This window comes from Bubalus kerabau, chromosome 3, assembly GCF_029407905.1.
Source record: "Bubalus kerabau isolate K-KA32 ecotype Philippines breed swamp buffalo chromosome 3, PCC_UOA_SB_1v2, whole genome shotgun sequence".
Taxonomy (NCBI): Eukaryota; Metazoa; Chordata; class Mammalia; order Artiodactyla; family Bovidae; genus Bubalus; species Bubalus kerabau.
Window position 1 is genome coordinate 73,781,219 of NC_073626.1, and position 14,129 is coordinate 73,795,347.

Consider the following 14,129-nt stretch of genomic DNA (forward strand, 5'->3'; position numbering starts at 1 on the left):
CATACCCTCCTCCAGGGGATCTTCCCAACCTAGGGATGGAACCCAGGTCTCCTGCATTGCAGGTGGATTCTTTACCATCTGAGCCACCAGGGAAGCCCAGGCGAACTATAAACTTGAAATTTTTGTGCCCTGGATGGAAGGTGGGAGCTTCTGGAAACAAGGGGAGCCATCCTGGATTCCACTCCTGCAATATGGAATTGGGAATTCAGTCAGAAGCTGGGTCTCTGCAAGCATTCCTCTGAATCAGAGCAGTTGTACATATTTGTGAATGAATAAATTATGATAATACCAGCAGCACTCCCAAAACTAGGGAATAAGGCTCCAGCCAGTATGAAGAAACATTCAGCTGGACTTTAAACACAGTGTCAAGCATACAGAAAGGCAGCCTGTGCTATGGTCATGAGCAGTGAGAGTCTGCTAACGCTGCTCACTGCAGCGTTGGCTTCTCAAGGGAGGTCTGTGCGATGTTTTCAGAGGCAGGCTGCAAAATGAGAGGACTTCTTTTTAGAGGTACGATGTAGGGACTCTTCCCTCAAATGTATTCGATTTGAAGGACTTCAGCCTTAGATTGTGGTTCTCTCATTTTATAGTTAAAGTTTCCCTTTTTCTGTGAAACAAAGATGCAAGGAAGACTGGGTGTGTTCAGTGTCTTTATTGGACTGAGGGTGGAAGGGGATTGGTAATTCTATGTTAGTCCTCAAATGATTTTTGAAAACCTTTTTAGTTCATGAAATGCCAAGGTAAGGTAGCCAGTGGACCACTTAGAACTTGGCCTTGAAAGTGTATGGAACCCATAACCACAAATCACAGTGCTTCCACTCTCATACAAAAGAGGTGTTGATACCAGTCCATCCTCTGCTCCCAGTGTCTGCAACTTTCTGGATATGGCACTGACCGAAGGTGAAGTTTTCATGGTGTATTTCTAATTCATTCCCACACTCACCTGGGCTACACTGCAAATCAAGTTGTCACTACTAGATGCCTGGTTGGATTCTCCTTCCTCGGAGAGACTTCAGAATCGCTGGGTCCCCGCCTCCACATAGCGTCCCAGTGCACTGGGGTTAGGAGAAGCAGAAGCGGTACTTGTCTCAGATGGCAGCAGAAGCTTCTGCCAACTTCCCTGTACTGTCCTGTTTTTCATGGTGGGATGCTAATTTCAAACCAGAGAGTCTATTTAGTCAAGAAATGAAACTCCTTGTGTGACACCAGGGCTGTTTAAGATCAGAGTGACACAGTCTACTCTGATCACACACATGGGGCTCTGAAGTTAGTAAAGAAAGAATTATGCCAATTCTGGGCTCCCCAGCTGTCTGAGAGTTCAAAAGCTTAGATCGTCATGTGCTTTTTGCTATTATTTGTGCTGAGAAGATCTTTTCATCTTTTTTTTTTTTTTTTTTGAAGTTGGTCAGAGCAAATGGGTGGTACTTTTCCTTAAAACAACTTGAACAAAAATTAGAAACAAGATAACATCTGCCACAAATGAAAACTCTATTGTACTTGTTCACTAAAAACTCTCCCAGTGACAGAAAAACCAGTCAGCTAAAACCTGTCAGCTTCCCTCTTTGGGGAAATACCACAAGGCTGGACAAATGATGACACTGAGCTTTGAGCCAATATTGAGCTAATCCAATGTAACATATTGTTATACAGCAAACTCGAGAACTTTGGTTTAGCGGAGAAATTATGTAATGTCAGAGAGTGCCAGACTTGCTTAGCTACATGTCTAAGAATGCTTAAAATGGCCTTTCCAAACCAGAGGAACAATTCACTGACCTGGTTTTCCCAATTTGGAACAGTAGTGAATGACGAAGACTTATTTCCCAAAGCTTCCACTTTGATCTTCTATAAGCAACTGAAAAACATAGAATTCAGAGGGGGAAAAAAAATCACATGTTCAGAAGAATGTAGAATACCCGGATGTTGTAAATTCAGTTCCAGGGTCACTAGCTGATATCAGAATACATCTGTCGCATCAGACGCTGCTGCCAGCTCATGAACACAAAGGAAAAAACAAACGGCTGGCACCTCAGACATTTATAAGGATTCATTCATTCTGATGAACAAACCTAAGGTGGGCTGGGGGCTATGTACATGGATGATGACATCAGATGGCACACTGAAAAGAAAGTTCTGGACCTGGAGGCAATGAAATTGGAATTTTGGTCCAAATTCTGTCATTAACTAGCAATAAGTCTTAGGCAAGTGATTTTTGTCTCTTTGGGTTTTACTCAGTTTCATTATATATAAAACAGAAATTAGACTAGACCATCTCCAAGTTCCCAGACATTTCTGAGTTACTCACTCAGTCGTCTCTGACTCTTTGTGACCCCATGGGCTATAGTGCACCAGGCTGCTCTGTCCATGGAATTCTCCAGGCAAGAATATTGGAGTGGGTGGCCACTCCATTCTCTAGGGGATCTCCCCTGGGTCAGAAAGGATCGAACCTGGGTCTCCTGCACCAGCAGGCAGATTCTTTGCAGTCTGAGCCACCAGGAGAAGCCCGCTTTAGGTGGTGGTGGTTTAGTCACTAAGGCCTGTCTGCCTCTTGCGACCCCGTGGACTGTAGCCCGCCAGGCTCCTCTGTCCATGGGATTCTCCAGGCAAGAATACTGGAGTGGGTTCCCATCTCTTTCTAACACTGTCTAATTCAAGCTGTTTATCAAATATCAGGAGAGGACTGTTAAGGGCTGGCAGGGTTTTCAAGATAAATTTGTATCATCACCCTCAGGGCATCATAACGATCTTCTGTGGTAGACCACAGCCCCAGGATTTCAGGACATAGACTGAAATGTCTAAATCCAGGTTTGCCTCAAAGGGTGTGACTCTAGTTCAGGAGCTAGGACACATGCCTGAACTGTAACACAGGGTAACCCATGCTAAGTACCAAATGTCCACCACAGATAGCATACAGAATTCAAAGCCAGGAAGCCTTTGCCAAGGTTTGGGACAGAAAGAATCATTTTCAAGGAAGAGGCAGAGCTTTAACCTAATCTCTGAAGGTAAGAAGCTGGATAAGATAACATCTCAGGATCCTTGGAATTCTAAGATTAGGATTAATAATTAATGTTAATATTAAAGAAAGACTCTCTAATAGGTATACTAAAGGCCTCCAATGGGCTTCCCAGGTGGTGCTAGTGGTAAAGAACCCGCTTGCCAGTGCAGGAGATGTAAGAGATGCAGGTTCAATCCCTGGGTCGGGAGGAGGGCATGGCAACCCACTCCAGTATTCTTGCCTGGAGAATCTCCATGGGCAGAGGAGCCTGGCAGGTTATACAGTCCACGCGCTCGCAAAGAGCCAGACATGACTGAAGAGACAGTATGCATGCAGGCAGGCCTCTAATAGGTACAACTACTAATACCATGGAAATTAGCAAAATTTATAAGATTGTTTTTCCAGCACAGATATTTCATGATAGTTAATTAAAAATTACTTTGTTTAATCGTATCATACAAGGTAACTACCTTATATGTGACTAAACAACTACCTAATTCTGGTTTAAGACACTGTTTCAAAATAAATTGAAAATGACTGTCAAAAATGATTTCTGCCAAACTTCTAGGATTTCCACTAGAACGTCCCATAATTGCCTCCTCACCAGTGGTAATCCTACAGTGGCACATAGATAATTAAATAATTAAAACCATTATTTGGCAACTGTAAAGAATTCCTCTCTGGCTATACAATTGACCCTTTCATTTTTTAAACTGGTGGACAGGGAAAAGAGAGTCAATTTAACTGTTCGGCCCTTATCAAGTGGCTTTTTTATGTTGGGCAACTTTGTTCAAAGCAAGAAGAAACAAAGGCACAAACTCGAGCTTCCCCATGGCAAGTGGGGAAGAGATGAGTGCATTGTATTTTTTTTTTTTTTGGTGTCCCGCAAACTTTACAGTGCCCAGGAGAGAAGGGAGCTCCCACTGGCAATCCTCAGGGTGCAATTCAAAGTATACCAAATTTAGGATCAGAAATAGACAAAAGGCCCATTTCACATAATCGGGCCATTCTGGGTTCGCCCTGATAATGTTTGAAATGGGAAAGACTAAAAAAATAAAAAGAAAGCTGAAGCAAAATGGGAAAACACTTATTTAAAATTAATGTCACACCTCATTTTCAATTAGTCTCTTGTGAACTTTGCCTCATTCCTACACCCTTGCTTGTGTATGCTGAAACCTGTAGACAGCCATAAAATTAGTTTACATAAAAGCACTAATTAACATAGGCCACTTGAGGATAACAAACCAATCTTTTCATCTATTTTTAAATTCTTATTGTGAATCCTTAAAATATGCCTCATTTTAAAGCATCACTGACTCAATTTTAAAACATTGCCAGAACCTGCTTTGCTAATCTGCAAACTCGATAATTCTACCCCAAACCTCAGCGCACTCAGCAACAATTTAATAGCAAATATCTCTAGTGGGACCTCATATTACTATGATTCTATTACTTTTTATATTACAAAAAAAAGTGCTAGCACACTCTAAAGTATTATAAATAGTTCAGACCAGGCAATGCTTGTCAAAATATGTGAAAGTTTATTTTTTGCACTCAGTAACCTGGGATTTTTATCTTATATATTTATAATCCATAATATGCCTCCCATAATTAGTATAAAATGTAGATAACTAATCAAATTCCTAGTTTCTGGGCATTTTATTTCTGTTAATATGATTACTAAGGGTGATAAGTTGCATGGTTAATAACCCAATCATGCTACTAAATGCAAATTCTAAACATATCTTAAAATAATTGCATAGATGCCAAAAATTGGCCTCTTTAATTGTATTTTTCTTAGACTGCTAAGCAGCCCTTTCTGTGATTGAGGGCATTTGTGTTTATGCTCTTTGAGGATTTTTAGTTTGAGATTTAAAAGACAGATATAAATCGGGATACTTATTTAATAATTGTTGTAATACATTTCAAATGACATTAAAGAAGTATATGTTCCCCTGTTAACCAGTAATACTTCATAGCTTGACAGAGGTCCCTGTAAAATTGTTCAACTTTTGAAATGTTCAAGATTTTTTTGACATTATTATTGGTACAACTGGAAGTATATGGAAGTATATCAATCTGTAAACACAGAGATAATTCCACATAGAAGAGATTTCACAATGCTTGTTGCTTTTCAGCAATTTCATGCTAGCTCAATTTTTAAATTGATATTGCTCATTTATTCTATGACCACTCTGCTACATATTTATTTGTAATAAATGCTATGCACATCAGTAAATAAATGCACATCAGTCCTTAACAAATGATTCCCATTCTTTATGAGAGATGAATTGCAAAGTGCCGTCTTGATTATAAAGCATATCCACTATGATATTTGCATCAAACATGTAAATGCCAGCAACACAGACACTTCGATATCCTCCAGCTTGCATCCCCAAGCTCTATAAAGTGTCTCTAAGGGCTACAGGGTGATGATCTTTTAGCCCACCCGCCGCCCCTCCTCCACCCTTCACTGTTTCTCTAGCATGTTCTATCCCTTTAAATTCTCTCTCAACATTAATATCATCTGCCCTTGCTTAAGCATTTATAATAAGCTATAACTATCACAGGAACCAAAATACTCCAGCTCATTCTCTCCCTGTAGGCAGATCTGACCAGCCAGCCAAATCTTAAGGAACAGGCTTCTTGATGAAATCTGAGCCGAACAAAGGAAATTTTACATTTAACACACTGAGTGCCTCCTGAGACACAGCACGGTCCTGCTCTTGGAATGGAATTTTCCACCTTTCCAGTGAGGGAAGCATAAAACTGCCCTGGGTTTCCTTAGGCTAACCTGCGGACCTACTCCCTTACCATTTCGTGGTAAATTGGAGACCGAGTCCTGGAGTAAGACTGATGTCAGAGCAGAGCCAAGATGACAACATTGGTTCTGACAATGAATGTTCTCTGACCCACTACTCAGGTGCCTGGCAGTGACAAAGGTCAACACACCTTTGGGGAGTTGGCAAGTAGAATCCCCTTCTCTTACCAATTTCCTATTCAAACAGTTTAAACTCAGAGCCCACTACTGTTCCAAAATGTGTTTGTGCCATGGGCATGGTAGTTGATATGCTTAATTCCCAGCTGCTTAGAATCATCGCGAGTTCAGCTTCTTCTTTTACAGACACAGCAAACAAGCTCCAGAGAGGTTAAACGATTTTTCCAAAATATTGTAGCTGAGCTAGAAGCTCTTGCCTTTCTTTATAGGCTTTTTATCTTATTATTCTTTTTTAAATGTTTTGGTTGAGCCTCAGCATTCAGCACCAACTTAACTGGTTTCCCAGCTATTATGTAAACTAGACCACAAGTGACCATTGCAACAAGACCGCTGGGGCAGAGAGCAGAGCGGTGTGTCCAGCTATGACTTCAGAAGTTGCCTTTAGGCTCTTGTTAATGAAAATATCTGCAGCCTGAATAAAACTTAATAATAAAAATAAAACTGTTTCACTTATGGTTAGCCTTCTCATAGTGAGGGGCTCTAAATTCTGACAGCAAAACCAAGGATAAGTCATGTCAATTGAGATCATTATTTGTGGACAACAGTCAAGAGGCAGCACGTGGAGTAACTAACATACAGCCAAGTTTTCTCCAAGCCCGCTCGCTTGCCTACGCCTCAAAGTCTCACAGCCTCTGACAGTTTCTCCAGCTTCTCTCTCCTCCCTGTGAAACTCCTCTGAAACATCTCCCTACTGTCCCAGGTGTGTTCTGGCTTCTTTAACCCTCCCCAGCCATTTTTATTGCATAAAATAAGTATTCTTCTGTGGGCTTCTCCAATCTGCATCTCTACTTTTAGCTTTGTGTGTGAGATATGTAATGCTACCTATGTCATCTCGAGGATAAAGAATATTTTTAAATATTCTCTAGCTTCTATAACTGAAGCTGATGTCAGTCGTGACAAGAGCTAGAATACATGCTTGGTTGTGTCATGGGCAGATTCAGAACATGACTAGAGGGTTATATTCTGCTGTCCTGGTCATCCGTGTCCACCTCCCTTGCCCCCTCCCCCCTGCCCAGTTAAACAGAGGACATTAAAAGTCATTTCCTTACACAAGTGACATCAGGAATAGTGGAAGAAAGTCATGTAGTTCCCACAGTGAAAGAGATCAGAATCTACTGTTCATGTCAGAGGATATTTATGAACTCAGAGTCTTACTAAATACACCATGTGTATACTTCTACATGAATGAGCTATACTGTCAAAAGCCCAGGATGGCAATATAATGGGACAACGAATGGCTCACCTTTAGGTGCTTCTTCTTAACCGTGACTGCACCTCTCCATTTTCTTGATTGCCGTCACCCTAAAGCCTCACATAGGTCTGCTCCTTTGAATTCCTTGAGGCTGAACCAGTCAAATGTTAGGCCTAGACCAGCCTGTGAGGAAGTTGCTCAGGAGCTAAGTGTCAAAGCCAGAAATTTAAAAGAAAGAAAGAAAACATTTTGATAATAAAAGGCACTTGGCTTTCTGCCTTTGGCCAATTTCCCCATTCATTAGTAACCGCTGAGCCTTCTTCATTTCTCTTCCTGTTATTTTTCTGTTTTTCAGAAATGACATCCCTTCTGACAAAAGAACTCCAAAAAACTGGTGATCTGAAGGTTGTTTTAGGTTCTGAGGACATCGCTGTTGGTGTAACTCAGCCTCATGGATGCTCTCCCACACTGATACGGGCTCACCAAGAGGAGACTCGAAGTGTTCTGTCTACAGTCTACAACAGGCGAGGATCATACATTTTAGTAAGGCTTCATTATGAAGTATTTAAAACCAAGATAAAGTCCCCAAATCTTAACTCTGCAGAAAATAAATATCCAGAGATCCAAGTTATTGAGGTTCTGAAAAGATCTTAGAGACTATCTCATATTGTTTTATTTTAGGGCTAAGGAAACTGATGAACAAAAGGGCAAGAATCACTAGCTCTCTGAGAATTTTAGAGACTAAAATGAGAAAGACAAAGAATTAATTGGTGTCATTTTTTTTTAAAGTAACCTTTGCATAGATCTTTTTATATAAACTTCTGGTTATTGTATAATATGAATGCTATAGATCTATTTAGGAAAATAACCATACTAAGTTACACAGAATATCTCTGTATTCTACTAATAATGACATTTCTTAAATACTGATTTGTAGGGACCAGTGGCCCCCCTAATGAAGGTTCCTGTGCCCTCAGCATCTCGAGAGCTGGACGCAACAAGGAAGAGCTGAGGAGAACTGAGAGACGCCCCTGTCGTGTCTGAAGGTGCTTTCTGGAGTAAGCAGCAAAATCCTAGGAAATAAACAACCTGGGCTCTAGTCTTAGATCTGCCACTGGGCAGCCTGGTCTCAGGCAAGATATCTAGTCTCTCTTGGTCTTGATTTTTTATCTATAAATTAAAAGCTTAAGATAGTCCTTAGCACTTCCTTCTAGCTCTGAAATTCCCGAGTTCATTATGCTGAGCCTGAGAGCAATCACGTGGTCTCCGTGTGTGTGCTCAGGGCAGATGTGGTTCCAAACAGTGCGACCAGCTTAGAGTTAAGTGGGCATAAGAAGGTTAAAGATTTAAGCACATTGGAGTAGCAGCCGAGCAAAGGAGGACCTCAGCTCCTGCATATTCCATACAGCCGTTGTATAGATAGGAGAGGTAGAGAGAAAGGAGTGTGTTTTTTCCAGGGGAAATCAAGAGAAACCAGAGTATTTTTTTGACACCAAAGATTAGAGACAGGTAATGGGCAGACTGCCTTGAAAGGAGACCAAATATATAACTTAAGCGGTATGCATGGCTAGAAAGCTCCAGTCAGTAAGGTCATGCCTCTGTTCCTGCGACCAGCATGGTCTGCAATTTTCAAACTTCTTTTAGCTCTGGAATCCTGTTGTGGCAGCTTCCACCACTTAAAGAACCAACTGTCATTTACTCCATCCCCGCTTCCTGCCCCTCCACACCAAGTCTCAAGTAAGCATGAGCCTTAGATAGTCATGCTTTGTCTTCAGATCCAAAGTTGAAGACTCCTATTCAGATGTTAAACACAAATGCCGGAACCAACACTCAGATATTCCTTTGAGTGTCTTGCCAGGGCTACCTACACAGACTGGACAACCAGCTTTGGAAAGGGAGTGGCCCTGATTTAAGTGTAGGTAAATCAATGCTCCATTCTCACTCTACTTGTATCAACACAGATGTAGCAGAGAAAGGGAAATGAGATCCAATTGCAGTGAGGAGGAAGGATGAAGATGCAACTCCTCACTGTCTGCTAACTCATTCTTGAAAGACAGCCTGGAGGAGCAGATTCCAACCAGAGGAACCCAGCTGGAACGCCTAGGCAGCAGCCAGGAGATGGCAGGGCCATTTTGTGTATGTTTTCTGTTTACTTGCTCAGTTTTTAATGAAAGAAATGTATTTTTTGTTCTTTATGTGTTTTTGAAGTATCTCAGCATTAAAAACATATATTTTTATTGTTAGAAAAATAAACTGAATATTTTAATAGCAGTTCAAAAATTGAATTTGATATACTACTCCTAAGAATGGCTTCCCTGGTGACTCAGCTGTAAAGAATCCACCTGCAATGCAGGAGATGCAAGAGATGCAGGTTTGATCCCTGGAGAAGGGAATGGCAACCCACTCCAGTATTCTTGCCTAGAAATTTCCATGGATAGAGGAGCCCAGTGGGCTACAGTCCATGGGGTCACAAAGAGTCAGACACAACTGATCACACACACACACACACACTCCTAAGAGTATACACATTTCTTTTAAAACATGATATATAAAGTAATATATAGTAACCAGGAGAGAAAAAATAGTGAATATTGATTTTTTTTTCCCCCTAGTGAGCTATTACCTGGGAATCACAGCCAAGGTAGGACTATTTAGACCACTTTATCATTAACCTTCCTCTGTATGTAAATTCACAGACATCAGACTGTAAATGTGCTTGCTGCATCGCCAAAGGAAACTGAATTCTGATATAAGCCCTATATTTTGAAAAGGAATGATTATTTCTTCTTTCTATGTATACCTGTGGCAGATTCATTTTGATATTTGGCAAAACTAATACAATTATGTAAAGTTTAAAAATAAAATTAAATAAAAAAAATAAAGTACTCCAAAACTTCTTGGAACAGCCTGTTCTACAGTTTGGTCATACTTACAGATTATAGAGTCTTCCTGTGTCTGCAAACAGACTCTCCTGGTGCTGTCCACTGAAACTCCCTCTCTTCTGCTCCATCCAGGGAGAAGGGAGAAGGTTGGCTTGTGTTCTCTACAGCTCCACTTCACTGCTCTGAGCTTGTTAATTTTGTCTCTCTTCAGCCTTCTCTTCTTCAGGATAAATAACCCACCTCCTTCCCTGTGTACACAGCCTCCAATCCCTGTCATTGTTTCCTTCTTTCTATGCATGAATTCTATGCCATTTTCATACATATGTTTCAAGTTACAGACCTAAAGCGTAATGTTCAAATAAGAGCCTGACCTTCGATGAATTTATACAAAGATTAGTTCCTGGCTACAAATGATGCTCGTCGTAACAGGGCTTAGGAGAGTATTGCTGTCTTAATGCCATCGCTAGGTTAATGGCTTGTGTATTTCTGGAACGCCAGATCTTCTACAGCCAAGTTCATGTCAAAATATATTCTCTATCTAGCCCTTTCTCCCCAAAGGAAGTCACTGTTAATAAATTTAGATTTTAGTTCTTCCAGAAGTTTCTACATGAGCTCTAAATAAATTATCTGTTTACATATACCTCTTTTGATTTTCGACCTTAAACACTCAGTAGCTATTGACTTCTCTACATGATGAAAGATTTCCCTCATTTATATGTTTTCCTTCTCTATCTTCTCCCCAATTTAATTCACAAAGTTTTAGTTCTTCAGTGAGGTAGATGGATAACTTATCTGCATGTATAACATAGTTATCTCTCCATTTCTAGATCTAGCAGCTTCAGAAAATATTTATTTACATTAGCACACCTCTCCACCTCCAGACTTCTGTCAGGGTATAGCTTTTATGCTGTTAAGGGTTATAATATTTACATTGTTTTATAAATATTATTAATTCTGATATTATCATAGAAATAGTATTTGTTACAGATGCAAGAAAATAGAAATTAATTTATGTCACCAAAATCATGCTATGCGAAATAGAGTATTCTAAGCATCACAGTCAAATGAATTCTCTATTCTTAAACTCCACCAAACCCTCAAAATCATGCCACGTCTTAGTTTACTTCTTGTTTGAATCCTGGATTTTGAGGCAGTTCCATACATACTATTACTGGTTGCAAGCAGGGGAAGCTGATTAACTTAACAAATGCGTTGGAAGGATATAGGTAACTCTCAAAACCAAAGGAAAAGCTAGGAATGAATCAGGTACAGATTTTCACGATATTAGACTATAAAACTCGGAGAAGGCAATGGCACCCCACTCCAGTACTCTTGCCTGGAAAATCCCATGGACGGAGGACCCTGGTGGGCTGCAGTCCATTGGGTCGCTAAGAGTCAGACATGACTGAGCGACTTCCCTTTCACTTTTCATTTTCATGCATTGGAGAAGGAAATGGCAACCCACTCCAGTGTTCTTGCCTGGAGAATCCCAGGGACAGTGGAGCCTGGTGGGCTGCTGTCTCTGGGGTCGCACAGAGTCGGACACGACTGAAGCAACTTAGCAGCAGCAGCAGCAGCACACTATAAAACTAGAAAGAGATCCAGCTCATTCTTAAAAAAGAGCCCCCGACTGGTCTATTTTGGATCACAAGCTAGGATGGGGAGGAGAGGGAACTTGATTGACACCCCCATCAAGGTTGCATGCAATGGTGAAGGGTAGTTCTCAAAAATAAAATCAAGTTGCTGTCACCAGATCAAGCTGAGTAGACCTAAAAATAGAGTTTATCACATACAATACATACATTAGTGCTTGTCACATTTTAATTAGTAAATAATTTGGGTAGTTACCTGTTTGACATTGTCCTTTCTCACTAGACCTTGTTCCACAAGGAGAGGTTACATATATTATTTATTTTCTTAATCCACATGCCTAGCACAGCATATGGCACATAGAACACTTATTAAATATTTGTTGAATAATATTTTTTTTAAAAAAGAAGTCCCAAGGATCTCTGGGATATACTTCATAGACTACCTGTATTCGTTTACTTTACTAGCAAATATTTTCAGATGGCTGAATTGCAATATTAAAGAAGGGGTTACTCTTTCCAATGGTATAATATAATGGAGGCATGCAGCTTAAGTTTTCTGTTACAGGTATTGCCTTTTGAAAGAAAAGTACCTCTCAAAACTTCCAGATAGTGGCAGAATCCCATGATCTTACATGTTGCCCAAACAACTAATGTTTTAATTGTTCAGTTTCAACTGAAGAACTTATCCAAAGAACTGGCTGGCAATTTGAATGTTAATTTTTCATTCAGGATCTCACAACCTGTGGATCCCTGCAGCCAGGATTCGACACAGTAATATTTAAGACCTGATCTAATATCTCCTTTGTAACACAGTAATATTTAAGACCTGATCTAATATCTCCTTTGTAAAGCTCCCCATTCACCCAAGGAATGAATCCTTTTCCCCACTCTTCTCTATCCCACTTCACACACTTCATCACCACCGAGGGAGAGTTATTTGTGGAGGCACAGTGGTAAAGAATCTGCCTGCTAATCCAAGAGACACATGTTAGATCCATGGGTGAGGAAGATCCCTGTGAGTAGGAAAGACAAACCACTCCAATATTCTTGCCTGGAAAGTTCCATGGACAGAGGAGCCTGGCAGGCTACAGTCCGTGTCACAAAGTCAAACACAACTGAGCAGGCATCACACATGTTTGTTTATGTACCTGCCTCTCCATCTAAACTGCAAGTCCTATAAAAGAAGAAAGCGTGTATGATTCACCTTTGTATTGCCAGTGCCTACCAAATAGGAAGCACTTAGTAAATATTTATTGAATCTAAGGGCTTCCTCGATAGCTCAGCGGGTAAAGAATCTGCCTGCAATGCAGAAGACACAGATTTGGGTTCCATCCCTGGGTCGGGAGGATCCCATCCCTGGGTCGGGAGGATCCCCTGGATCCCCTGGCAACCCACTCCAGTATTCTTGCCTGGAAAAACGCCATGGAGCCAGGTGGACTACAGTCCATAAGGGTTGGAAAGAGTTGGACGTGACTGAGCAACTAAGCGCACAGGGAACCATCTTGCAGGCTGCGTGATTCAGCAAAAATGCCAAAAACACTGAATCTCAGTAATCAGCCTAATACAGCCTTTGACAAAGAAGTAGAATGAGTTCAAAGAAATACCAGTTCAGGCTCTAAAGAGAGAAGATTTTATCTTCATCTAAGATCAGAAAAAGAAAAGAAGGAACGGAGGGAGGGAGGGAAGGAGGGAGAGAAGGAAGGAAGCAGAGTGTTAGTGCTCTAAGCTGTAGAGACGTTTTAAGTTATTTTTCAAGTGAACCCATTTATGGCTTGATTATAGGGCTTTAATATCTCTCAATCATATGGTAACAAATGAAACAATTAAGAATGCAGAAATGATCCTTTCTAGAGTTTTCATTCTTATATATCAATCAAGGAGAATGTTAATGGGGAGGTTTCAGTGGCAGTCAGTAATTCCTTACCAATTTCAGAAATTTGGTTTCACTTTCAGAGGCTGTTGGTGGCCACACTTGCGAAATCAAAACTGTAATTCATCTCCAGACAATAACTAATTATTACTAATTACTAAGAAATAAGTCAACAAAGATATTTTCCTGTTTACATTCTTATCAGGTTGTATCAGAACCATCTGTTTTCAAGTTTGTTGTTGCCGGGGTTTTTTTAATCCCCAGGGAGAAATACTCCACATTGTTCTCAGAATATATGCATGCAAAACTGCCTCTTGCTGCACAGCTGCAACATGCACTGAAACATTTGGGGAGGGGAAAAAACACATATTCTTCTGGGAAAGAAAATGAAAAGAAGTAGACGATCTCACTGAATTCACTCTGTCTTCAAACAAGGATATGCCAGGGTCTGTACCATATCTAACCACCATCTCCTCATTCAGATGGGTGACTATTGATTTTGCTAACAGTACATAATGTGGAATTTTAGACACTAAAATAACTCCAACCTAGAAAATACAGTAAAAGTCTCCACTAACACAGAAAAATTCTACAAATTTAGAA

General features: G+C 40.5%; 1 long non-coding RNA gene across 1 annotated transcript in view; it reads left to right on the forward strand.

Moving 5' to 3' along the window:
- LOC129646238 (uncharacterized) overlaps nt 1–10,025 on the forward strand; it is a 103,277-nt gene extending 93,252 nt beyond the window's left edge. The window contains exons 5-7 of the long non-coding RNA XR_008711786.1: nt 7,538–7,725; nt 8,120–8,240; nt 9,144–10,025. This is a non-coding gene — a long non-coding RNA (uncharacterized LOC129646238). The remainder of the gene's footprint in view (nt 1–7,537; nt 7,726–8,119; nt 8,241–9,143) is intronic.
- The last annotated feature ends 4,104 nt before the right edge of the window (nt 10,026–14,129 follow it).